At 41.1% G+C, this 13,351-nt stretch overlaps 1 protein-coding gene and 1 pseudogene across 1 annotated transcript in view; both read right to left on the reverse strand.

The window, feature by feature from the left end:
* Positions 1–13,351, reverse strand: part of Slc35f4 (solute carrier family 35 member F4) — a 320,519-nt gene that overhangs the window by 292,175 nt on the left and 14,993 nt on the right. The window lies entirely within an intron of this gene.
* Positions 10,889–12,603, reverse strand: LOC100721343 (14-3-3 protein theta-like; annotated as a pseudogene).

Genomic DNA, 13,351 nt, shown 5'->3' on the forward strand with positions numbered 1-13,351 from the left:
GAAGATCTCACAGATCAATGCACAGGACATTACTTACAACACAGACTTCCTGAGTAGCCATGCTCTATGTGGGACTAAAGCAAGTGCGTGGTCTCCCGACTTCCTCAGTAGAGCTCCATGTCTTGCACACTACTCCTCCTATCGAAAATCAGCGAACACTGATAGCAGCTAAGTGACTAAATCAGCCTGGGAGGGGTGGGCAAAAGATGCCTTTCTTCTCTGGAGCACTTCCATTTGAGGGAGGTCATTGAGTAGAATTTCATTGAAATCATGCAACTGGCTTAATACAAATATTAACAAAATGAAATGTAATAAAGTGGGGGTGGGGGAAACGGGATTTTAAACAAAGATAGTCAATACTGTATTAAAACTTCTCTTAAAATTGCATCAAATACAAAAAATGAAATGAGTCACGCAGAAATTACATGAATTATCTGTCATTGGGTGCACCTGGAACAGGAAAGAAAATCGTGAAGTAAAAATAAAATTTAAAAATCTTAATAATCTGCACATGATAGCTTTGACTACAAAATATGTTTTGTACCAGTCACAAAGAAATTACTCTCACATTTCATTTATGTCATTTTTTTAAATTTCTGCCAATTCAAGTCAAAATCCAGTTGCACAAGTGATGAAAGATCACAGCTTCTTTCTAACAGTAAACAACCAAAATGTGAGTTTAGTGTATGGGTGCCTTCATGTCCCAAGCTCCAGAGAGGCTTAGAGAGTATCCCAAGACATGGAAGTTACTATGCCGTCAGTCTGTTTTCAAGCACTGCAGTGAAGCCTTTCTTAGGTCAAAGCATCATCTATGCACAGAAGATAAGACACATTCTCTCGAGCAGCCCAAAGGAAGTCTCCACAAAGTGAGATGTGGGCTGCCAGAAGACAAATGCACTCAGGGACAGGGGCTAGGTGCAAGGACACAGTGAACACAACAGTAGTGTATACATGTCCAAAATCATCTTTCTCGGTACACATCCTTGCTTTTTTTCCTTGAGTGTACCAAATGCTCTCTGAAATCATTTTGTTTATAAATTTATCTAATTATTGTCAGTCTTCCCAATTATAAGAAAGTCTCCAAGACAGCAAAGACTGATCTTTGTTCACTGCCAGTTTCCAGGGGACTATATCCTAGAAGAAAGAGGATGGATAGAAATAATCATGAAATAAACACAGGACCTGGAGTTAGGAGACTTGTCTGTAGAAGCCAAGTGAACTTAGCATGTCAAACCAGTGGCTTCAGTTTGCTCATCTATGTAATAAAAAAAAATATGTAGATACTTAATGACAGGATGTTCATTATACTGTTGCTGTAATAGCTAGTAACTGGCAAAAATGCAAACATTTAACTCTAAGAAATTAATTATCCACACAATGATATATTGTAGAAATGGTAAAAATAATATTATAAAAATAACATCTAAGTGACATGAAAAAATTCCAAATTATATTCTGAAGTAGAAAAAAGGTAGTTTGCAAGACAGTACATGTAGTAAAGTCCTATTTTGCTGTACTTTATATGTGTATATTTATATCTATATACATAAAAAATTGGAAAGATGTGCACTAAAATATTTATAGTAGCTATCTCTGAGTAGAGAGATGATGGAATCATTTTTATTTCTTACTTTTATCTGTCCATGCTTTCTCAACTTTTTAAGCCAAACTGTGAAAGGAGAATCAATTATTTTTAATTACTTTCTCACAATACCAAAATAATTTCCTTGGACTATTCTGACATTGCTATTAAGAGCCCAGTTTGTGATGTGATAAAAACATCATGAAATGAGTTCTGTTTTAACCTCTGTCCCCCACTAACTGATTAGTGAGCAAAGGGTGATGGGCAGGGTGAACAGTGAAACTGTGAAACACTAATCTCTCTGGCGTCAGCTCCCTCATCTATAAATGCACCCTAGATGTCTCCAAGACCCCTTCTGGAGCATGAAGACATATATTTTGTGAAAAATCAAGCAGTAAGTTATGTCTCGTACATCAGAAGGAAGCCTGTACTAAAAGGTGCCTGCAGTTAATTCTCCCACATAGGGAAATAAGTCTCTGGATTTGACATGTTAAACATCCAAGCTGTCTTCGTTGCAGCAAGTATGTGGCAACAACTCCTTGGCCAGAGGGCTGCATAGAAGCAGAGACACCAAGCATCTGTCACCAGCTTATACCCAGCTATAAAAGGGCTGGCCACTGCTTCCTGATGAAGCCAGGTCCTCCTGAAAAGTTCCCTCATGACTAACCAATAGCAGGACTTTTCTCTTGTTGGGTGATATTTGTGACATTGACTGAGTGGGTGGATAAAGAAAGTTGGAGGCCATTCATTAATCATTTTCTCTTTCTCTCTGATTTCTAAGCCAAGTAAGAAAAAAGACAGAGAAGAATGATGGGAGATCAGCACACTGCTTTATTGCAAACAAAGGAATGGAGAACACGGCTGCGGTTACAGCTGGCTTTGAGTCCTTTTCCCATGACTGAACTACCAGCCCCCACTGCATGGGCACAGCTGCCCAGGTGAGCTCACTGCAGGACAGACCAGCACGGGGGCACTGGAATGAGAAGGAAGGATCGAAGTTCCAGCAACCACAAAGCCTCTCTTGGGAAGTTGTGACAAGGGTGCTAGAGGGAAAGCACCTTGATTTTTCCCTCTTGGGATCAGATGTGCCATCTTGAAATAAGATATGAACTCCCCAAGGGTGTCCCTACTTTGTTGACTGTTGAACCCCTAATCCATAGGACTTAATAGATAACCACTGAAGAAGGCATGAACAGAACTAGGAGAACCAGGCAAGAGTGGTTCCTCTAACTGTAGAAGTTCTTTGAAATTATTCTTAAGACTCAGCCACTCATTTGTCTAACAGAAAGACAATTATATGGTCATGAAGCTCTACCTCTTATCTTGGTGAGCTTCGTCTTGGTTGCTTCAAAGACCGTAAGAAAGGGGAGTAACTTAAGGCATTCTAAGGAGCTTTGGGGACAGTGTAGATAGAGATTCAAGGGATCCCATCTCATTAAGTTGAGTCTAGTTTGGGTCTAGTGAAAGATGGCAAATAAAAAAGTCCTCTAGATTCTAACTAGTCCTCTAGAGTCTCTGTGAAATTCTCTTACTGTCTCCTGCTTTTTAAGGTTAGATAACAAAGACTAAAAGTGGCTGTAAGCAAAATAAGGTCAGCTCTCAGGTTCAGAGCCTCTAAATTCAGATGAGGTTTGATTTATTGCTACTGACAGTACTTGACCATTTCTATGTGTCTTGTTTCTTTCACAGACATAAACCATACAAACTCTGGTAAGTTCACAATACTGGTAATTCATTCCTATTTTCCACATACTTTGAACCAGTTCAAGGAGAAAAAATTCTTCAATTTTAAATTAGTATTTTGATTTTGAAAGTGATAGTCACAATCAATTCTTAATATCTAAAATAGGTTTAGCAATAAGTTTAGATTAAATCACCAGCATGTGTACTTGGAATACTGAGAACTCCGAAAGTATCTCTGCAAAGATATAAATATTGTTATGTTTCAATTTTGTTCTTTACTGAATTACAAACGTGCTGAATGCAGGCTTCCAATTAAAGCTTCTCGCTTTTCTTTCTTTAAAATTCTGCACCAAATACATACTCCCCAAAGAATGCTCAGGATATTCATTTTGCTTTTTCTCTCAGTAATTTCATATGCAAAAAGATGGACCATTTGCTATGCTTAAAGAACATGATAAAGAAGCTAGAAGAAGGCAAAGATCAGATGTATTTTTCTTCCTAACAAAGTCTGTCTCTGTATTCTCGCTCGCTTTGTCTAGCTAGCTCATAAGGAATACAGGCTAATATGAGAGGTGATCAAAAGCTACAGCGAATGTTTAAATGTTTTTTAAAATGTATTACAGTAAAAGGCATATTGCCTTTAGTCCCCCCTCAAAGTACCCGCCCCTGTTTCATGCCACTTTCTGAAGCAGCCCTGGCGTCCTCTTTTGTGGACGTTTTTAGCTGAGTTGTCCTAACTGCCTCGTTGTCCTGAATCCATTCAAAATGTTTACTATTCATGGTCATTTAGACTTTATGGAAGAGCCAGAAGTCACGAGGACCAAAGCCCAGTGAATAAGGCGGGTGAAGACACACCATGAGGTTCTTACGAGTCTGCTTCTCTGTTGTATGACATTTAGGAGCAGCATTCGTTTATTTTGAATCGCATTTTGTAAAGACACTCCCAAGAGAACTTCCGGAACTGTTTTTGAAAAAGGTGAGAACAATGAGATGAGTGTGCTCAAAGCGAGGGGGGATATTCTGAGGCAGACTAATGCCAATGTGTCTTTTATTGTAATAAAAATTTAAATAGACTTCGTATGGATGGGAAGGGTCTGGGAATGGAGGGAACAGAAGGGAGAGATTGAAAAGGGGAAGTTAAAAGCATCCAGTGTGATGTGTACATAGACTAATTCCCCACGGTCAGTGTATTTATTATGTATCACAAACATACACTGATTTAAAAGAAAAAATAAATATTCACCGTATTTTTTTAATCACACCTTCCCTACAAATATATGTAGTGTTAGGCAACATACCTGCTCTATAAAAGGTGATGAATAAATGGTAATTAAGTTAAATAGTTTAAGTAAGGACTAAGACAGTCCAATCGGTTCCACGATTAGGAAAATAGTCCTGAAGAGCAATTTCAATAGAAACCAGGAATGTGAACTGGCTACCAGCGTGTGCAGGCTGCCTGTGAAAGACCTCAGTGCCCATATCTTGCCTTGCGCAGCTCTTGCTTTGTGTAGAGGCAGAAAGGGGGTGAACATACCAGAATAGGAAGCTGCTGATACTCTTGGGTCAGGACTCAGTTTTATCGTCACCCACGGAGCCAAAGTGTCCCTTCAGGGAGTTTAAATCCCATTTGTTGAAATTGGCTCCAAAGCAATTCTTTTGATGAGCATAATTTTCTTTTGCTAAATGTGAGACAGCAGATAAATATGAAAAAAAAATGCATTCCAAAGCTATAACCATGAATTCTCACTTAAAAACAAGCCTCAGAAACATTCCTTCATTCTATGCACCCTAAGATTGCAGTTTTACAATAGAGGCTGTCACACCTGCGAGACTGGAAGGGACTCTTGACTTTCTCAGCGCACTCTCGTCTCTCCTATGGTGTGTGAGGTTGTGGATCACCGCTCTCCCAGGCTTGATGGCATCCTAATGCCCAGAGGATAGTTATGCTGCTTCTCCTCAGGCAGAGCAACTAATTCCTTAAGGGAGTAGCTGCTCTTAGAGGAACTGAGATAGGTAGGCGAGTGCTGGCCACCCACACGGACCTATTGGGCATCGCACAGCCTAATTTTACCAGACTTCTGCTAGCAGGGTGCCTATAGATGCCAACACATATGGTAGAGTGAATGAATGGATGCTAGCATTTCCAGCATTTGTGGCAGGCAGCTACCAGGCCTGCCCTGTCCTCCATGAGAAGCTGCCAGTTCTGCATCTCATCTGGTGACAACTTCATCTAGGAGTTACAAAGGCTTTATGGCTTAATGTCCCAATACATTGAGATTTAGCAAGGAGCCTGTGCCATTCTTTTTTCTCAAGTTATAACTTCACATTTTGCTGTCATGGTTAGAGATGCAACTGATTGAAATATCCTTCTTGAGAGTGGGTTTTATTGGCACCTGATTGCTAACACTTTCCTTCCTGCAAAACTTTCATGTTTTTTTGTAGAGAACCCTCCCTTTTAAACATACAACAATGACTAATCGTGAGAGAGTGGTAACTCTGGTATAGTACAAGGGGGCCAAGTAATTGAAAAAAGAAATGAACCTGAATTCCCTAAAAGAAGTTGAGCCTTAGCCCCACAGCTTGAATCTGGATTGGGTTCATTTTGCAGTGCCATTATTCCAAGTCCTCAAAGTCTCTTTCCTGACTCTCCTGGTTTCTGAACTGCCCACCTGCCTAGAGGTGAGATAATATCAGAAGACCTTTTGAGATATAAATACACTAATAATGTGGCATGGCTTCCCAGTTAAATACGGGAAGAAGGCAGGATCCAGAGGGAGTGTGCATCTTTTGTTTCAGTGATGCAGTATTTTCAGCATTTCAATACAGGTTTTTCAGTACCGACAACTCAGCTCCCAGAGTCAAACACAGCAGTGGAAGAATGTTAATGACAAATGTACATAGGAACTAACAGTAACTGTGCTTTTGGAAAACACAGTTCATACTACCTAGAAATTCCCTCTCCTTGATATGGGGCCCAGCTCAACCGTGATTATCACTCGCATATTAAAAATGCAGGTATGCTTTTTATAGTTTATGAAGCAATCTTGTGTAGTGCCTTTTCAAATCTGATATTTCCAACTACTAAAGAGATAGGTGGGGCAGTTACTGATATCTGTGTTTTAAAAACTCAGAAAATGAGATTTAAGAGGTGAGCTCAAATCCGGGTTTTTGGAAGCCTAGAACCGAAGATCGTGAAAACACCTCAGGTCAAAAGGAAGCTCTTCTTTCAAGTGATCATCTCTGCAGCCTCAAATTGCTGAAAGCTCAGCAAAGAGCAGCGGGCTATCACCCAATTCCTGCTGTGAGTTTTCATTTCTTGCCACCCCCCAACTTCCTCTTCCCTGGGTGCACTCTTTACGGGCACAGTGAGCAGTATCATTTTGTGGGGGCTCTCGGAGCCCCGTTGGTTCTCTGCTGTAGTTAACAGTTTCACCACAGCTGCTTTCCCTGCCAAGGTGACACCTCCTCCCTTCCCGGAGTCTCCTTGCCCTCTCTCACTCCCAGACGCACTACTCACAAGGCTCCTCATTGTTCCCCACTGCCGGGCACATCCCAGAAGTGGCTTCCCCAGCCCAAAGCTGTGGGTCACAGAGGGGCCCCCTGACCTTCTCCCCTCACAGTCTGACTGGTCAACCACCAGGCTAGTTCCAGTTCTAAATCTGTGCGAACACCAGGTTCAGCTAAAAAAATAAAGAACACTCCCAGGGGCTGCTCCGCTTTCCCATGGAGTCTTTGCATATCTCCAATCTTTTCCTCTTGGGCCTTCCTTCCAAGGAAAGAAGCAACAGGTTAGGAAGAGCAAAAAGTTTGTAAGTACTTGGTTTCTCACTAGTCTTCTGGCTCAGGCAGCAGCAGAACTTTTGTGGCCCTGTTTGCTCAGCACAGGCCTCAGCGGGTCATTCACACACAATTCACCCGGCTCAGGTGCCCAAGCCCCATATTAATTTCTGCCCTGCTCTTGTGGTTGCAGGATCAGTCAATACTGACTATAGAATCCTCTTTCAGAGCAGTTTTTCCTGCTCTTACTGATCCAAGTCATTCTATTTTTAAGAAAACATAAATACAAATATTCCCAGGTGTCCGTAACCACGTAGGCAAGGCCTCTCATGAGAATCTTTTCATAGCATTGAGTTAACCCAGTAATTTCTCCCATGTTGAAACTAGCAGCTTTTCTTCTGACTACCAGTCCCACGCACTCTGCACCCTGACAAACATGTATTTCTTGTTTCCTAATTTAAAAAAAGAGCCCCACTTTCTGTGCCCCACTTCTTGCGTTTCCACTCTTCTCCTCTTCATCAAGCCTGCCAAACTTCTCATCTCGGGTTCATGACTGACTTTTCAAGCTTAGCTTCGAGGGGACACCCCAGACGCACCACGTAGCCCTCGGCAAAAGCAGCCCAGACCCTGAAAGCCACACTTCAAGCCACACTCGCTCGGCAGGAAAAGAAGCTGCTAGATGCTCATGGCTGAAAAAGGGCAGGACAGGGCTCACATGGAGGTGTAAGCAGAACCCCGACATCTGCCACAGTGGCTTTGCTCACCAGCAGGCTTTTGCTTGTACTTTAGCTTCCTTTGGGGATTTCCAAAAGGATCTAAATACTACATGGCATATTTGACCACTGAAGTTATTTCTATTGACAAGTAGGCATTTTCTAAGTTAAAATACATTGATTCATTCTAATCTTTAAAACTCTTCCAAAGAATTTCTGACCCATTATCATCTAAGACCAAGCAAATTTTAAGCTTCACCATTTCCCTAAGGTTTTCTTTTCTATTGTTTGTTTTTACTTCTTATTAATAATCCCTCCTTCCATTAGTGGACTTCATAATTCCTTATCACACTGTGCTATCAGTCTGGGTGATTAATTCTAGATGCCACAATGACCCTGAATAACAAAGTCTTGTGTCTCACACAGGACACAATGCCATGCAGGGTAAGCATCTCGCTTCTAATGCCTCTGACATTTGTGGCTTTATAAGTCACCCTATGAAGAAAAGGCAGGGGGTCATGTGGCTATATTAAGAGGAAGCTTAAATTATTTCTGATAATATTCTACTGGCCAGCTAGGCATGATGGAGCATGTCTGTGATCCCAGCACTCAGGAGGCTGACCCAGGAGGCTCACTGCAAGTTTGAGGGCAGCCTGGGCTACATAGTGAGTTCAAGATCAGCCTGAAGACTTTGTCTCAAAAAAAAATATATTCTCTTGGCCAGAACCCAACCACATAACTCAAATATTAAAAAGGGAGTCTACAATTGCAGAGAAGCATACAGATATTTAGTAAACTGTAATGGCCTTTGTTATACTGTCATGTCTGTTAGCAGAAAATTGAAAAATACAGGAAAATAATAACAAAGAAAGAAAAAACTTTCAAAAAATTGTTTTGAGAGGTGTGTCTCCCTTTTTTGGCCTCAAATTCCTGGGCTTCAAAGAGTCCCACGCATTAATCTGCAAGTAGCTTGAATTATAGGTGTATGCTACTGTGCTGTGTGAAAAAAGAGAAATACAATCCTTTTATAGGTCTGTAATGCTTGACACTTCACAGTCATTTGCAGAGCCAGCACATACACTTAATGTCTTGATTACTTCCTGCTTTCTCTCTCCCTGGCCTTCTCCTTCTTTCTTTCCGATTCCCCGTCCACTACCCCCAAAAGCCTGCCTCTATTGTACTCTTAATTTATTTATAATTGAGTTTTTCATTACAAGAGAAACCAGACAGAAAATATCAAATCTTCAAACCCCTTCATTGAGAAAGCCAGGCATCTTATAGGTCCTCAGAGACACAGGAATATCACATATACATACTTTTAAAAGTAATATTATTTACACACATTGCTTGATAGCCTGTTTAATAAAAACATTTTCTATATCACTATCTACATGAGTATCAAAATTTTTAGTACACAACTTTTGACTTCATAGTTATACCACATTTTGTGTAAGCATGTGTATTATTTCAATATTTTATCCCTCTGAGCGGTACTATACAAACAGCATTATGAATATATTTTGTGTGAATTTGTTGCATTAAGCTAAATAATAATCCTCTCATGTGACCTTGTCACATTCTGTAAACTATTAGAAATAGAACTGCTCATCCAAAATGTATGTAGCAGTAGATGCTTTTCAAATTTAGAGCCAAGTAATCCTAAATAAACATTATACAACTTCAACCTTTTTATGCTCTTAATTTCAATGAATGTTCTTCTAATTTGTTTTCCTTTTTAAATTTGTGTTAGTTCATGTTTGCAGTACCTTCCTCGTGGGGAGCAGCTGCATGGACTTGACACACTTCAATTCCTTCTTTACTTTTCTGCCCATTTTCTCCCTCTCTTCATCCCTTGATCTCCTTCTTTTCCTTTTACAAAAAAAAAATCTATCTCCCTGTTTCCTGTTTTCTGTCTTTTATTTTGCTCTTTAATTTATTTATACGTTGGGTTTCTCATATAAAAGAAACCATACAATAATTAAGCTGGTGTGTCTGATTTATTTCACCCAGATTGTGGCCTCAATGATTGATTTTTCTTCAAAAGACTCATGTCTGTTCTTCTCTGTGGCAGAAGTTGTGTATAAATATCACACAGATCTGCTGATGAATATATATACTCCATTCAAAGATTTTAGGTAGTATGATTGCGATGCTATAAATATGGGGATGCATCTATCATCATAATATGAAGGCTTTAATCCTTTCCAAAAGATACGTAGAAGGGAAACTAAATAGAACTCCTATTTTAACTTGTTTAAGGACTCGCCATACTAATTTCCATAGTGGTTGTACAGTTTATGCTTCCATCAGCAGTGGAGAAGTATCCTTTTTTCTCCCAAAGCCTCACTGCCATTTATTATTATTTGATTTCTTGATGATAGCCATTCTTTCTGGAGTAAGATGCAATTTCTGTGTGTTGTTTTAATTTGTATTTCTCCAGTGGTCAGAGGTGTTAAATATTTTTTCATGTATTTATTGGCCTTTCATACTTCCTTGTGTAATCTAACAGCTGTTGGATCCATCTTTCATGGTCTCTTGTGTGTGTGTGTGTGTGTGTGTGTGTGTGTGTGTGTGTGCGTGTGTGTTTAAGGTAGCTCTGAGGATGTAGTCACCAACACCAGCCCTATTCTTTAGTTCTGACACTCTGTGTTTACACTGGACATTTTGGCTTCCCATACGGTCAACACAATTTTCAGTCACCTAGATATCTGTTTGGCACAGTTTCATGAACTACAATTCTTTGCTCAACTGGTCATTCATGTTTTATATCATTTTCTTTTAGCGTACTTAGATTTTTTTTAGTGTTTTCTGTTAACCCACTAGTTGTTTTCATTAAATCCAATATCTGTTTAATCTTCTTTGAGCTCATGTAGCACTTTATTAATCTGCTTTGTTTTTGTTTTTTGTTTGTTTTGTAATATGCAACTTTATTTTATGTTACTCTGCCATTGCACAGGCATAACATTTTCACCAGGCTTCTTTAGAACTACAGTCCATGATTAGCAACACAGTGTTCCAACTCTCCAAGGGACCATCACTGGACAAACTGGACACCTGCTCACATGTGCACAAATCTTAGGTTTTAAACTTGGACTCATGAACTTTCAATATTTCCCCTTTTCAGTGTATTAAGAAAGGACCTGAACTTTAATTTGCCAAAATCAATGTTTGCATTCCGACAGCAACATGTTACTTCTATTACATAGTAAAGTGAATACCAGCACTACAAAAGCAGGAGATGTGAATCAATCTTTATTGGGAAGGAAAGTTGTCAACTTAAACAGCAGCAAATGAAGGTGAAAAAGGAAGCATCTGTAGTCACAGACAGACATGACCTCCATCAAACTCAATACAGAAGGCTTTTCAATTTGTGATCCCCCAACCCAATGAGAGAGACTCCAAGCACTTTCCCATTCAATCTAGTACTCCTGGATTCCTACCAAAAAGGAACACAGCAGAGCATGGAAAAGTTGATCACTGAAAGGAAACCCCAAAGAAGAGACAGGGAAGGGATGTAGAAATTAAGAAGTTCTGTAGAACACTCTTTTAAATTGTAATTACCCACACTGCCGTCAAATCTCCACAGCAATACAAAACAGTCATTGCAGAACTGGTTCCAACGACTTAACACCAGACACATTTTCAGTCCTCTACATAAGTGTTGGAAGTTACTTATGTTTATATGAAATGAAGCTATTAATACTGTCCTACAGCAGACACTGCACATCAAGAAGGCCAAGACAAACACAAGCCCAATGCAGAGTTTTCCCAAAGCTGCAATGTGGAGAGCCTAGGAGTGGCCACCTCCATACACATGTAGGGGGGTTTTTGCTGTAGGACATCTGAGTGGAGTAAGGAATGAGACGTGCAAAACAGTTTCCTGTCGGGAGGAAGGAAGACACCGTGTGCACTTAGTTTTCGGTCCCTCCTGCCACATCACATTCTTCTCCTGTGCAGCCTGATGTCCACACTGTTAAGTTGTCTCTAAGCAGCTACATGGTGAGAGCGCTGCTGTCTTGGTAGGAGTTTTCATTCAGTGTATCAAGCTCAGCTATGGCCTCATCAAAAGCTGTCTTAGCCAGTGTGCAGGAAAGCTCGGGGTCATTAAGAATCTTACAGTAAAATACAGAGAAGTTAAGAGCCGGTCCCGGGAGGATGTGGTGTGGGGGCTGCATCTCTTTCTTGCCTATATCTAATGCCCCTTGGAAGCTCTTGGGGAATTATCTATTTGTTCTCGATCATCAACACATGCAGCTTCAGCCAGGTATAGGAAGTAGCCTCCCTTCACTTTCAGATGGAAGACTTTACTCTCTGGATTAGTTGCACCGGCTGTTAAATACTTACCCAACAAGCCCAGGACCATGTGCAGATGGACCCGGACTACACTTTCTCCCCCCGGTCCCTAATCAGCAGCAACTTCTCGTTGGAGGTGTTGGTTTTCTACTTGGTGCTTGAGATGACCCTCCAGGCTGACCAGCAGCCCTCAACCACTTTCTGGTAGGCCACCAAGAGCCAGTTGGACAGGTTGGCGCCCTGCTTGGTCACTGACTTCATGCAGGTGGTCATGTCATCATAGAGCCCGGCCTGCTCAACCAGCTTGGCCTTCTAGGTCAACTGAGTCTTCTCCATGGCACAGGTGGCTGTGGGGCCGAGGGCGAGGTGAGTGAGAGCAAATGTCAACCTCTAATCCGCTTTTTTTAAAATCTCCTCTTTTATCACTCTTTTTTATTTCCTAATAATGTTGTGTGGCTTTTGGTTACCTCCCCATCCATGCCCCATGGATCAGCTTGGGAGAGTTGAGAGTTTTTGGTGGCATTCTGTTGCCTGATCTTCTTCTCATGTTTTCTTCTTCTTCTTCTTCTTCTTCTTCTTCTTCTTCTTCTTCTTCTTCTTCTTCTTCTTCTTCTTCTTCTTCTTCTTCTTCTTCTCCTCCTCCTCCTCCTCCTCCTCCTCCTCCTCCTCCCTCCTCCTCCTTCTTCTTCCTCTTCTTCTCCTCCTCCTCCTCCTCCTCCTTCTTCTTCTTCTTCTTCCTCTTCTTCTCCTCCTCCTCCTCCTCCTTCTTCTTCTTCTTCTTCTTCCTCTTCTTCTCCTCCTCCTCCTCCTCCTCCTTCTTCTTCTTCTTCTTCTTCCTCTTCTTCTCTTCCTTCTTCTCCTTCTCCTTCTCCTCCTCCTCTTCTTTTTCTTTTTCTTCTTCTCCCTCTTCTTCTCCTTCTCTCCCCCTCCTCCTTTTCCTCTTCCCCCTTTTTCTTCTTCTTCATCTTCTTCTTGGACTGAGGTCTGCTGGTTTATAAGATTGGGAAGACACTCTTCCCGTGTTTCCACTGAATCAAGACCTAGCCAGAAAATAATGAGCCCTGAAAACCAGAGATCAGGATGCCAGGTCACCCCAGCCTTGCCTCACCTGTCATGGCCCCTTCCCGCAGATGCACAGCTGCCTTCGCTGAGGACTACATGGTGTGTCCAGGGTGTCCCCATGAAGCTCAGCTTGTGCAGAGGAACAGAAAGTATTCCACTATTCCTGAGGCAGGAAAGGCAAGGACAGGCTGGTTGGGGCTGGCAATTTTTGATCTCTAGTCTTCAAGGTTGATTATTTTCC

The sequence above is a fragment of the Cavia porcellus genome, unplaced genomic scaffold (genome assembly GCF_034190915.1).
Source record: "Cavia porcellus strain 051 isolate PalLab524CR breed Dunkin Hartley unplaced genomic scaffold, mCavPor4.1 scaffold_31, whole genome shotgun sequence".
In the NCBI taxonomy this organism is placed as follows: Eukaryota; Metazoa; Chordata; class Mammalia; order Rodentia; family Caviidae; genus Cavia; species Cavia porcellus.